This window comes from Panthera uncia, chromosome D4 (genome assembly GCF_023721935.1).
Source record: "Panthera uncia isolate 11264 chromosome D4, Puncia_PCG_1.0, whole genome shotgun sequence".
NCBI lineage: Eukaryota > Metazoa > Chordata > Mammalia > Carnivora > Felidae > Panthera > Panthera uncia.
Window position 1 is genome coordinate 85,607,165 of NC_064807.1, and position 12,187 is coordinate 85,619,351.

General features: G+C 54.5%; 1 long non-coding RNA gene across 1 annotated transcript; it reads left to right on the forward strand.

Annotated features, from left to right (window-relative positions):
* The first annotated feature begins 576 nt into the window (after nucleotides 1-576).
* LOC125922542 (uncharacterized) lies at nucleotides 577-4,463 on the forward strand. Its single transcript, XR_007457692.1, has 3 exons — nucleotides 577-2,046; nucleotides 2,149-2,332; nucleotides 2,431-4,463. It is a non-coding gene; the product is annotated as an uncharacterized LOC125922542 (long non-coding RNA).
* Nucleotides 4,464-12,187: the final 7,724 nt, after the last annotated feature.

Consider the following 12,187-nt stretch of genomic DNA (forward strand, 5'->3'; position numbering starts at 1 on the left):
GCACACAGCTGACAGGAGAGGCGGATGGGGGAGGCGAGAGGGGAGGAAATGTTCGTCTCAGCACAAATCGCTGCCAAGACCTTTGCAGAGAAGGGGCAGTCCTCTGGGCAGAGGCTCCGGGATCAGGCCGCAGCCAAGACCCTCCCGTGCCCAGGCTGGGGACGCGTCCAGCCAGCGCCCACGCACGCGCACCGCCCCCGGATGCTGTCTCCCCGGGGGCATTTCCCGTGTCCGGCCCTCGGACGCATCAGGAAGCCTTTTCCTAGGAGGCCCTGGAAGGGAGTTTTGCATTCCTGGGATCCCAGTTCAGCCAGCGATGGCTCAGGGGACAGCGGGCCGGGGCTTTCAAACACAGCGATGATGGGAACCCTCCGGCTTTCCGGGGGCCCCTGGGACCCCGAACTTCCTCAGTTTCACAAGAAGTGCCACCGGGTTTCCCCCGGGGCCTTTGTCACAAGGACAACACTATTTTATGACGGCAGGTTTTGATTTTTTTTACTTACGATGATTATTTATTTTTTAGAGAGGCGGGGGCGGGGGCAGAGAGAGAGAGAAAGAGAGAGAGAGAGAGAGGGAGACACAGAATCCGGCAGCAGGCTCCAGGCTCCAAGCCATCAGCACAGAGCCCGGCCCGAGGGCTGGAACCCCTGACCGTGAGATCCTGACCTGAGCCGAAGTCGGACGCTTCACCGCCTGAGCCACCCAGGCGCCCCCTATAACCGTGGGCTTTTAAACGAATCGTCCAAATATGACAGAAGCGGACATCGTTAAGGGGGCAGAGCGCGTGCTCCCTCCTTCAGCTCTGACGCGAGGTCATGTCTGCAACCTCCTGATGGCTCCTCTCGACTGGCACCCTGCCAGTCTGGGGGGACTCCCTACTTTCCAATAATAATAATAATAATAATAATAAAACAGCAACCAGAAAACAGCAGCTGTTGTCAAGGAGGTAGGCACCATTTCCGTGATTCATGCATCCACCTGCCTTGTCTTATCTTTCGCGCTGTCACCCTGGATGATAGAGCCTGATCAGCCAGCGTTCTCGGTGGAAAAACGGGCTCAGGGCTATGAATGACTTTGCCCTAAGATCACGGATCTGGGCAGAGGTGAAGCTATCGGCAGCCAGAGCCCGCTTTCTTCACCAGCGACCCCCCACCCCCACCCCACCCCCGCAGGCAGAGCCGAGGTTTGAAGGCAAGCCAGCTGTTCCATTCTTGCACAACTCTCGTTCAGATCTCCTTCCTTGTGCTGAGCCGAACTGCCCCTTCGGGGCCGCAGGGCACACGCATGCTCCCTTCTCCTCGCCACAGGCCTTGGGAATTGGAGGACACCACCAGGTCAGCCCTAAATCTCCTCTTGCAGGCAAAACAAACGCGGCCCCAGTCGGCTGGCTCATCCTCGGACGCCGTGTTTTCCCAGCCGCCGCGACCTAGTTTGTAAAGGTCCCTCGGAGACCAGGGGGGACCGCCACCCCTCGCTGGAGACCCCTCACTGCTGCAAGCACAGGGCGAGTTGTGACTCCAAGGAGGTCTGGCCACAGGAATCAGTGGGGCCCCGCGCAAAATGAAAACGCAAAGTCCCTTTTCAAACGTTGTGGGGAGTTTCAGGCGGCTGACAGTGGACTGGTGAGTCGGCCCCACGGGACCCCGTGTGGCTGCATGAACTGGCCCTGATTCTGTGCTCAGGGTCATTCAACATGAGCTGAGTAAGGAAGTCAGGTCCGAATCAAAGCCAGAGAAAGGATAACACGAGAGCTCGATAGGGCATTTCATCACCTCTGCCCAATGTAAACGATGCCAACGTTCTATTATAAATAACAACATGAACAACATTTTATCATAAGTAACGACACGAACAACCACAACACTTGCATAGGGGCGCCCGGCTGGCTCAGCCGGTAGAGCGTGCGGCTCTTGATCTTGGGGCCACGAGTTCGAGCCCCACGCTGGACGGAGAGATTACTTCAAAAGAAAAGAAAAAAGAAAACATTGTACAGTGTTCACGATGTGGCTGGGGGAATGTTAACCTGATCTTCGACATCCTGTTGAGGTAGGTACTACGACTATTCCCACTCGACAGATGAGAAAACTCAGACACAGAGCAGTTGAGTAACTCACTCAGTTACGGAACTGACAAGTGGTCTCGTCACAGCATTTTGGAGGAAGCACTCGTAACGACACCACCTCCAGTTTCCAGAGAAGGTTCCTGAAGCGCCTGGGAGGGAGCAACCATAGCAAAGAGATCGCGATTGGAGGGCTCAAACCCAGGATCACACGGCCACAGAGCCCACGCCCTTTGCAGTTCAACCTCTACCCTTCAGTAGCCCACATAACAGGTCTGTAGTGTGTTGAATAGTGTCCTCCGAAAAAAAAAAAAATATATATATATATATGTCTGAGTCCTAACCTACAGTATTTGTGAATGTGATCTTAGGAGAGACGTATATACACGGAGCTCAGTCTGAGTCCAATGACCCGTGTCCCTGCAAGGGAAAGCGGAGGGAGATTCAGACACCCGGAGGAAAAGGCCAGGTGAAGCGGGAGGCAGAGATTGGAGCGATGTGGCCACAAGCCGGGGGAGGCGGAGGCTTGCCGGAAGCCACCAGAAGACAGCCACGAGATGCGTTTCCCCCTCAGAGCCTCCAGAAGGAACCAACCCAGTCAACGCCTTGACTTCAGATCTCCGGCGTCCAGGACTAGGAGAGGATCCTTTTCTGTTGCTTTAAGCCGAACAGTCTGTGGTCATTAGGTATTACAGCTCTACATCACTCATACAGTGCCTTCTTGTGTTTTTATTTGATTGATTTTACGTTTATTTCTGAGAGAGAGAGCGTGTGCGCGGGGGAGAGAGGGGGGCAGAGGGAAAGAGAGAATCTCAAGCAGGCTTCCAACGCGGGGCTCGATCCCACGGCCCTGGGATCGTCACCTGAGCTGAAATCAAGATCGGACGCTCAACTGACTGAGCCACCCGGGCGCCCCTCCTTCTTGTGTTTTCAGAGGTGCTCGTGTGTCTACAGAACAAGCGTACGCAGCTCTGGTTGGATCTCCAGAGAGCGCTGTCCAGCAGAAACCTAACACACGCGCCAAGTGCAAGCCACACGTGGAACTTGACATTTGCGAGTCACCGTGTCGGGGCGCCTGGGCGGCTCAGTCTGTTAAGCGTCCGACTTTGGCTCGGGTCGTGATCGCCCGGTCCGTGAGTTCGAGCCCCGCATTGCGTGAGCTCAAGTCCCACTTCGGGCGAGCTCGAGCCCCAACTCTGGGCTCCGCACTCTGCACTCTCTCTCCCTCTGACCCTCGCTCACGCATGCTCTCTCTCTAAAATTAAAAAAAAAATTTTTTTTCTTGTAGCCATGTTAAAAAAAAAAATGTATCAGGTGGAATTAATTTCTATAATCGTATGAGTTCCCTGTGGCCACTGTAACAAATTACCCGGAACTTGGTGACTTAGAAGAGTAGGAATTTAGTCTTTCACGATTCTGGAGGCCAGAAGTCTGACGCCGAGCCGTTGGCAGGGTTTTGCTCCCTGCCACAGCGTCCAGGAGAATCTGTCCCTTGCCTCTTCTGGCTCCTGGTGATGCTGGGATTCCTTGGCTTGTGGCCACCTCTCTCCAGCCTGCTGTCTCCTCTTCTCCACGTGTCTGTGTAACTCTCCCTCCATCTCTCACTGATCAAGATACGTGTGATCGCATTCGGGGTTTACCTGGGTAATCCCAGGGTAATCTCCCCATCTCGAGATCTTTAACTGTGTCACAATCGCAAAGAAGGACCCCTTTTCCCAAAAGGCAACACGGGTTCCAGGAATAGGAACTGATATCTTTGGAATATTATGCAGCATATTATAATAATGTATTTGATTTAACCTAATATATCCGGGTGCCTGGGCAGCTCAGTCAATTAAGCACATGACTCTTGATTTCAGCTCAGGTCATCATCCACAGTTGGTGAGACTGAGCCCCGAGTCAGGCTCTCTGCCCTGACAGTGTGGGGCCTACTTGGGATTCTCTCTCTCTGCCCTTCCCTGCTTGTGCGCTCTCTCTCTCTCTCTCTCTCTCTCTCTCAAAATAAATAAATAAACTGTAAAAAAGAATATTTTAACTTAATGTATCAAAAACATTATCACTTGGGGCGCCTGGGTGGCTCAGTCGGTTAAGCGGCCGACTTCGGTTCGGGTCACGATCTCGCGGTCCGTGAGTTCGAGCCCCGTGTCGGGCTCTGTGCTGACAGCTCAGAGCCTGGAGCCTGCTTCAGATTCTGTGTCTCCCTCTCTCTCTCTGACCCTCCCCTGTTCATGCTCTGTCTCTCCCTGTGTCAAAAATAAATAAATGTTAAAAAAAAATTAAAAAAAAAAACATTATCACTTTCGGGGTGCCCGGGTGGCTCATTCGGTTAAGCAGCCAGCTCCGGCTCAGGTCACGATCTCACAGCTCATGGGTTTGAGCCCCGCGTCGGGCTCTGTGCTGACACTTCTCTCTCTGCCCCTCCCCTGCTCATGCTCTGTCTCTCTCTCAAAACTAAATAAACATTCTAAAAGGTAATAATATTTAATAATTACGGTAATGATTTAAAAATATTATTACCTTTTAGAATGTTTATTTAGTTTTGAGAGAGAGAGAGAGACAGAGCGTGAGCAGGGGAGGGGCAGAGAGCAAGGGAGACACAGAATCTGAAGCAGGCTCCGGGTTCTGAGCCGTCAGCACAGAGCCCGACGCGGCGCTCGAACCCACGAGCTGTGGGATCATGACCTGAGCTGAAGTTGGACGCTCAACTGACTGAGCCACCCGGGCACTCCCCAAAATATGATCACTTTAACGTGCAGTTAGTATTTGTAAATTATTAGTGAGGTGTTTTACTTGTTCTCATGTGAAGTCTTTAAAAACCAGTGTGAACTTCACAGTCATGAGACATCTCAGCTTGGACTCACCACGTTTTGGGAGATCAAAGGCCACATCTGGCCACTCTACATAAAGAGATGGGCTACTGTCACTGACCTCTCACTGTGCCGCAGAGTGGTCTAGGACCTTCTGGTTCTTTGGTTGCTTTAAGACACGCGGCACAAAGGTCACAGGTGCGCTGAGAATCTCAGATGAGGTGTCGGCCTTTCTGTTCCGGTCTCAAGATCTGTGAATCAAAACGTCAACGCTGTCCTTGAGGTATGTGCCCAAATCGTGGGCCGATTTCAAGCAAGCTGGACTTGAAGGTCAAGTCTGCAGAGCCCGATTTATTGCTGAAAGAGCAGTCAAGCTCCTCCTCCCACCTGTGATAACGATGCCAACCTCGGGGTCGAGTCTTTGCAGCTTGAAAACCGCTGATTTTCTGCGGCCACCTCATATGTTAAATCTGCTTCTCTCCCTTTTGGAGAAGGGGACACTGAGGCCCGGATTGACCAAGTAGCCTGTCCGCCGTGGCTCAGCGGTTGAGGAGCAGGACGGAAACCCAAGCGCCGAACCACTGCCTCCTATCCGAGCGCCATACTTCCCCTCTCTGGGCCTCGCTTTCTCCACCTCTAAAATGGGTGTGATAATACACCTTCCATGGAGGATTACTGAGATAACCCAGGTGACACGTGACATTGTGCCTCGTGTTAATCGCAAACGGTCACCGCGGCTGGTGTGTTAACCGCTGAGCTTCAACCAGGCCTGAGTCATCCCCGAGGCAGCGCCCGGGGGGCTGGACAGATACGGAGTGTGAAGGTCCGGCCCTACCCCCCCGCCCCGTGAATCATCAGTCCAGGGCCGGTAGAGACGGGCAAAGAACTAATTACATCACAACAAGATAAGAACCCGTAGCGGTGGGTGCGTGTATCAGGGGAGAAGTACGGGGGGGGGGGGGGAGAAAGGGGTGCTTGTGCTGGGTCCTCCGGGAACCTGATTAGCTGGTTGGAAGCCAGAGGGTGTAGCGCACAAGGCCTAGAACGGGAGCCCTGCCCGAGCCCCTGTAAGGGGTCCCCCCTCTTCCCGCACACAAACACGGGCAGACCCAGCCCCAGGAAATTCCGGGCTCTGATTGGACAGTGGAGAACGCCTGAGCACAGGGCGGCCAATGGGAGGCTGGCCAACAGCCAATGAGCGCAGAGCGCGCTGAGCAGGTGCCTCGCAGGTGTGAACGGAGAATAGCCAGCGGGGGACGGAAAGGTGGACCTGGGCGCCGGAGGAGGCTGAGCTCAGCGGCCCCGGGGTGGGGTGGGGTGGCTGTGAGTGGCCTGGGGAGAACCTCCGCGAATCCGAATCCGCTCCTGGTCGGCCCCGGGGGTCGTCACCTGCGTCCCCGCGCCCCTTGTACCGCGAACGTCCTCACCAGGAGCCCCTCGATCCCGGAACCCCCAAAGCAGCCCCGGCCTCGAGACGACGCAAGGAACCAGTTACCATTAACCGGGGGCTGGTCAGCGCAGGTCTGTCACCTGTTCTACGGGGCGCTGGGGTCCCCACCGGAAGCCGAGGCCCCCACCCAAGGCCGCTTTGGACCTCGCCTGTTTTCTGGGTCCTGTAGGGTAAGACGACGTTTTCTGCGCAAGCCTCTCATTGCTTCCTTGTCCAGCTCCCCACCCCGCCCCACCCCTAACTCCACCACCATGAAGGCCTCCCTGCTGTCACCTTGTCCCGAGAGCCAAGTCGTCCCCCTCCCGGAGGAGCACAGCACTCGGAATTGTTCTGAACTTGGAGTCTGGAAAGGCCCAGATGTGTCCCTTGCTGTCCCCACTACCCCCAGCACAAGCTGCAGCCAGGAACCCAGGTGATCAGGTTTGATTCTCCTGTCCCATCCTGGGGGCAGCAGTCTGTGGCCTCTGAGTTACACATTATCTTGGAGGGGAAAAAAAAAATGCTTCTTCCTCCTGGTTGGATGCCAGATCTATACCCAGCTTTCAGTCATCCCCCCAGCTCTGCATAGACTGAGCCACACACCTAAGCCTGTGCAAACGGAACGGGGGGGGGGGGGGGGGGGGGGGGGGGGACTCATGACCAGAATACCAGGGTCTGTTGTCGTGGGAACCAGGGACACGTGAGGCCCCAGCACAGCCACTGCTGAAGCTTAGAGGATTAAAGTGGGGGACCGGAGTGCCCCTCAGAGGCGCTCTTCTGGCCCCTTCATCCACTGACCCCCGAAGCCTGAGTGTGCCAGACACATTGCTGGTGTCGGAGACGCGGGGCTCACGTCAGAGGCGCCCTGGCCTTGGGAGTGGTTTGGAGCTGTCTCCGGGGCCAACTCTCCACCCCGTGACCTCTTGCCAACCCAGACCTGGAGTTCTGCTGAGACAACCTCAGCCCTCCCTCCTGCCTCTTACCCTGTCCCCAGGCGCGCCTCTGCCTGAGCTCATCGGTGATGACTTCAGAAATGTCACACCCAAGGCCTTGGCCAGCTTGAGATCTGAGGGGCTTCGGGCTCTTGCCGTCCCCTCCCTGTCTCTCTAGCATGACTCAGGCAGGGACAGGACCCAGGCTGTGGTAAGGCTCTCCATTTTTATGCAATCGCTTTCTTCACTCAAACCACAGGCCCTGCCGGGTCACACACACCCCCCCTCCCCCCTGCTTCGCCCGCCTTCCCCTGCCTCTCAGCCTTCTGACGCCAGGGTTCAGATGCCAAGCAGATAGAGACCCTCATCTCTGCTGAGGTCAAGGCCAGTCTTCTCTTCCGTCATGTCCCCAGCTGCTCAGGGTCGGGGAGCGGTGCCCAAGGATAGGGGACCGGTGGGGGGCCGGTGCTGTTGCCCAGATGAGAGGTGACGGGGCCTGAGGAAAGCCAAAACACAGAACTGGTGAGCCTCCGGGACAAAGCTGGCTGTCAGGAGGAAGCAGGAAGACAGAATGCCGGTAGTGGTCCGAACGGTGGTTACCTCTGCGCAGAGGAGCGGTGTGGACTGGGATAGGACACGAGGGAACTTCTTGGGTGCTGAGAGATGTCTGTCTCCCTCTGGGCGGGTTTCATTAAAAAAAGGAAATAAAATCCCAATGCCCAGATCTGACTCGAATAGCTCAGTAGGCAGGGATGCCACTGACTGTGATGGGAAGCCCAGAGGAAACGCGAACTTGAAAGAAAAACATCAAGCATTCCACTTTGTGTTGAACCGACTGCTGGACATCTAAATCGTTCCCAGTGCATTCCCCAGGGTAAACAATGCCAGGAGGCCACTTGTGCACGTTCAGATGAGCTCCTACAAGTAGTGTTTCTGGATCAGAGCGTGTCCTTAAGACTCGCTGGATCCCCACTGGCAACGAGGTTTCCCCAGCGTGTGTTCCTAACAGCATTCGTTCATCTGGCCATCCGTTCCTTCCCTGGGGGCCAGCTCTGTGCCAGGCCCTGTCCGGCGTCCTAGAGATGTGACGGCAAACAAGACGGGGAGATTGCTGTCACCCGCTCCCTGGAACTCCCAGTGTGGGATGGAGATCAGGGTAGGAAGAGGGACCCTCTTGTTCAGAGGGATCCATTCAACCCTGAAGGGGTGCACACACCGAAAATGCTTGCCCACAACGTGGGCCCGAAACCAGTGATCAGCTGTTCGTAGTGGCTTTTCTTCTATAGACAGGGAAAGATATCTTGGCGAGCCACAGCTGAAGGAGCTGGGAGCAGGGGGGAGGTGGGGAGAGATGGCCAGAGCACTGCAGGAAAGAGCCTAGAACATGCAAAGGCCCTGCAAAAGATCATCTGATGGCTGTGGGCGAAGGGCTTGCCGGGATGGGGGCGGGGAGAGGAGTCAAAAGCCTGCTGAATAAGTTAGATGCTATCTTGTCCATCGAATTTGCATTTAGGTCCTCCAGACTCGCCACTAACGGCAGCTTATGCACAGAAGAAGTATGGTTTTTAGTCAACCAGATGGATGTGATCTGTGACAATCTATGACAGAGGTTCACGATCAGGGCATGGAGAGGGGGGCCGAGATACATGGTCACGGTTTTGAAAAAGTCCCAGAACAATGGCTAGCGTATCAATCCCCTTTTCGCACAATCGGAAGCACAGGAACGGCCCAACATTTGTATCAGCAGAGAAAAGGTTCCGGAAGGAGGAGCAGCCAGCCAACAAGTGTTCATCTCTGCGGAGAAGGACCAGAAGGGTGACCTTCTCTCCTTAACTGGACACTCCTGTGTGGTGGGAGCCTTGTCATCCCAGGTTCATAGTTCATGCCATCCAGCCTCGTTTTAACTTCCAGTTTAGAGGAGGTAGGGGGCGGGAGCCATGAGCTGGGTCACACCAGGAGGCAGTAAGAGAAAAAGCTAGGGGGTGGGGCTTTCCCTGGAGCGTTTGGCCCCTTCCCGCCAGCCGGTCACTGGCGCAAAAAGGGGCACACTAGCTTACAATGAGAATACCGCATGGCCCAGCTTGAATGCCAGTATGCACAAACCAGCTACGAAAAAACACTGTGGGGGGCGCCTGGGTGGCTCAGCCAGTTAAGCGTCCGACTTCAGCTCAGGTCACGATCTCTCGGTGCGTGAGTTCAAGCCCCGTGTCGGGCTCTGTGCTGACAGCTAGGAGCCCGGAGCCTGCTTCGGATTCTGTGTCTCCCTCTCTCTCTCTGCCCCTCCCCAACTCACGCTCTCTCTCTCTCTCTGTCTCAAAAAATAAATAAATGTTACAAACATTTTTTTTTTCAAAAGGGAAACACTGTGGGGTTACTGGGAAATCATAAAAAAAAATTTAATGTTTTTTTTATTTTTGAGAGAGAGAGAGCATGAACAGGGGAGGGGCAGAGAGAGAGGGAGACACAGAATCCGAAGCAGGCTCTGGGCTCTGAGCTGTCAGCGCAGAGCCCAGCACAGAACCCCAGGTGCGGGGCTTGAACTCACAAACGTGAGATCATGACCTGAGCCGAAGCCAGACGCTTAATCAACTGAGCCACCCAGGGGCCCTTGGGAAATCTTAATAAAATCTCATTTTAGGTAAGATGAGAACTGTCTGAAATGAAAACATGGAAGTCACTGACAGATTAAAGCAGGTCATGAAATAGTGTATTTTGTTCGGTTCCCAAAATGAAATCACATCAGAATCATTAAATCGGCCCCTCCTAAGAACAATCGACCTTCTGTAAAGCCACAGCGTCTCCTCATCCAGAAAACAAAGCCCTAGCCTAGGAAAGCACCTGCCTGGTGAAAGATCTAGAAGCATCTAGTATTGGAACAGCCGTGATGTCTGGGTGGTGGGCATATGATAGATTTGCTAATTTTTGCTTCTTTGTATTTTCTAATTTTCTTCACGCACATGTCCTATTTCTGTGATTAAAAGTATTTTAGTTTATTTTTTTTTAGTTTATTTTTTATTTGTGAGAGGGAGAGAGAAAGCATGAGCAGGGGAGGATCTGAGAGAGAGAGAGAGAGAGAGAGAGAGAGGGAATCCTAGGCACCGTCAGCAAGGAACCAGAAGCCGGGCTGAACTCAGGAACCGTAAGATCATGACCTGAGCGGAAACCGAGAGTGGTTAGCTTCACCAGTTGGGCCACCCAGGCGCCCCTGAAAAAATATTTTAAAATATACACACACATTATGGGTGCTTTTTATTTTATTTTTTTAAGTTGTCAAGTCAAGGGAAGTGATGAGTGGCGGCCTAAGGTTCCCCGCCTCCGCTGTTAGACCCTTTTTCCGTTGTTGTTCGGGGTCTTTCAAAACCTAGGTGAGGTCTGAGTGGGGGAGGGGAGATGCCCCCCCCCTCCCCCGCTTCCCCAGGGAACTGCAAGGGCGCCAGGGCCCGAGCCCTGCGCCCCGGCACCGAGCGCCCTGGGGCCCTGCGTCTTGACTTCTCCCCAACCGTGCCGTCCAGCTGTGCGTGGCCTTTGCGCTCAGCTCTGGTGTCCCACTTCCGTTCCCCCTGCGACCCCCCCCAGACTCAGACCCTAGCCTGATCCCATGGGTCACAAAAGCAAGCGTTGGGGTTCAACACCCATGAGCCGGGCGCTTCCCACCGCAGCGGAGGGAGAAGTCAGAGCGCGGTGCAGAACCCAGGGGCCACGGGACTGCGCCCCGGATGGGAAGGAGCCGCGGGGTCAGCAAAGCAGGCGGTGGATAGAACCTAAGCTTCAGCAGCGTCTCGGGGCCCAGAGTTCACCAGGCAGGGTTCACATCCCGCCTCAAGCTGGGGGACTTCGGGCAAGCTTTGCGGGTTTTCCCTCATCTATCCCACCCTGGGGGGATCGCGGCTCAGCTCTCTCACAAGGATTCTGCCTACAAATGTGGGCAGCAGCCCCCACCCAGGCTGTTCCGAGGGTTCCTTGAGATGCCCCCTGCGCAGTCCTTCCCTGGGGCGCCTTGGTTCCCTGCAAGGTCTCCCCCAGGCTAGCAATTGTCATCAATTTTCGTTCGATTTCAAATCTGGCTTCTCCTAACAACCAAATGCAAGGCTGAATCTTTGATCAGATCTTGGGCTAAAACAAACCAACCAACCTCTAAAGGATAGTATCGGGGTCATTGGGGGAACTTGAATGGGGACTGTATAATCGATAATATTACTATACTGAAGGTAAGTTGTGTAGGATGGCCTTCCGGGAGTTGTCCTTAACCTTAGGAAACACATGATGGAGGGCTTAGGGTTGAAGTGTCATGATGTCTGCAAAGGGCTTTCAAACGGGTCAGCAGAAGGAATAAAGAGGTGACCAGATGGGAGTGCGTTCACATTGGGTGGGTCCCCGTGAAGGGCGTACGAATGTTCACCGTAGTCTTGTACTTTTCTGGAGGTTCAATTCCCCCCCCCCCCCCCCCCCCCCGCCGAATAAAATGCTATCAGTTTTCTAAGAAGGAGCCTCCTGCTTTCTTGTTGCATCAGGAACGGGGTTGGAAACTTTTCTCCCCCTTCTCTCTCTCTTTCCCCTGTATCACCCTCAGGACCCGCAGCTGGGCTAGCCTGGAAACCCCGCCATTTTTGTTTATGCTGTTTCCAGGGAGAAACAGCATAGGCTGTTTCTATGCTACAAGCCTACTTCCAGAACCATCCTCGCTGGGCGGGCACAGCCTGGATGTTGGTTCAGGATCGTGTCCCTTTGGCCGCTGCTGGCCACCATCCCCCACCCTCCATCAGGAGACCCTCTGAGCAGGGTCCCCACGCCAAAGGCCCACATTCTTTGACCAGCACGAGAAATAACTCCACCTAATTTAGGCTGGTCTCACCGAGCCAGCTTCGCTTGGTCCAGAATTCATCCCTGCTTCTGTAGACGGTAGGGTGGTCAAGGTGCGTTCTGAGAGTCTGTGAAAATTAGAGGACTTTTCTCATAAAAA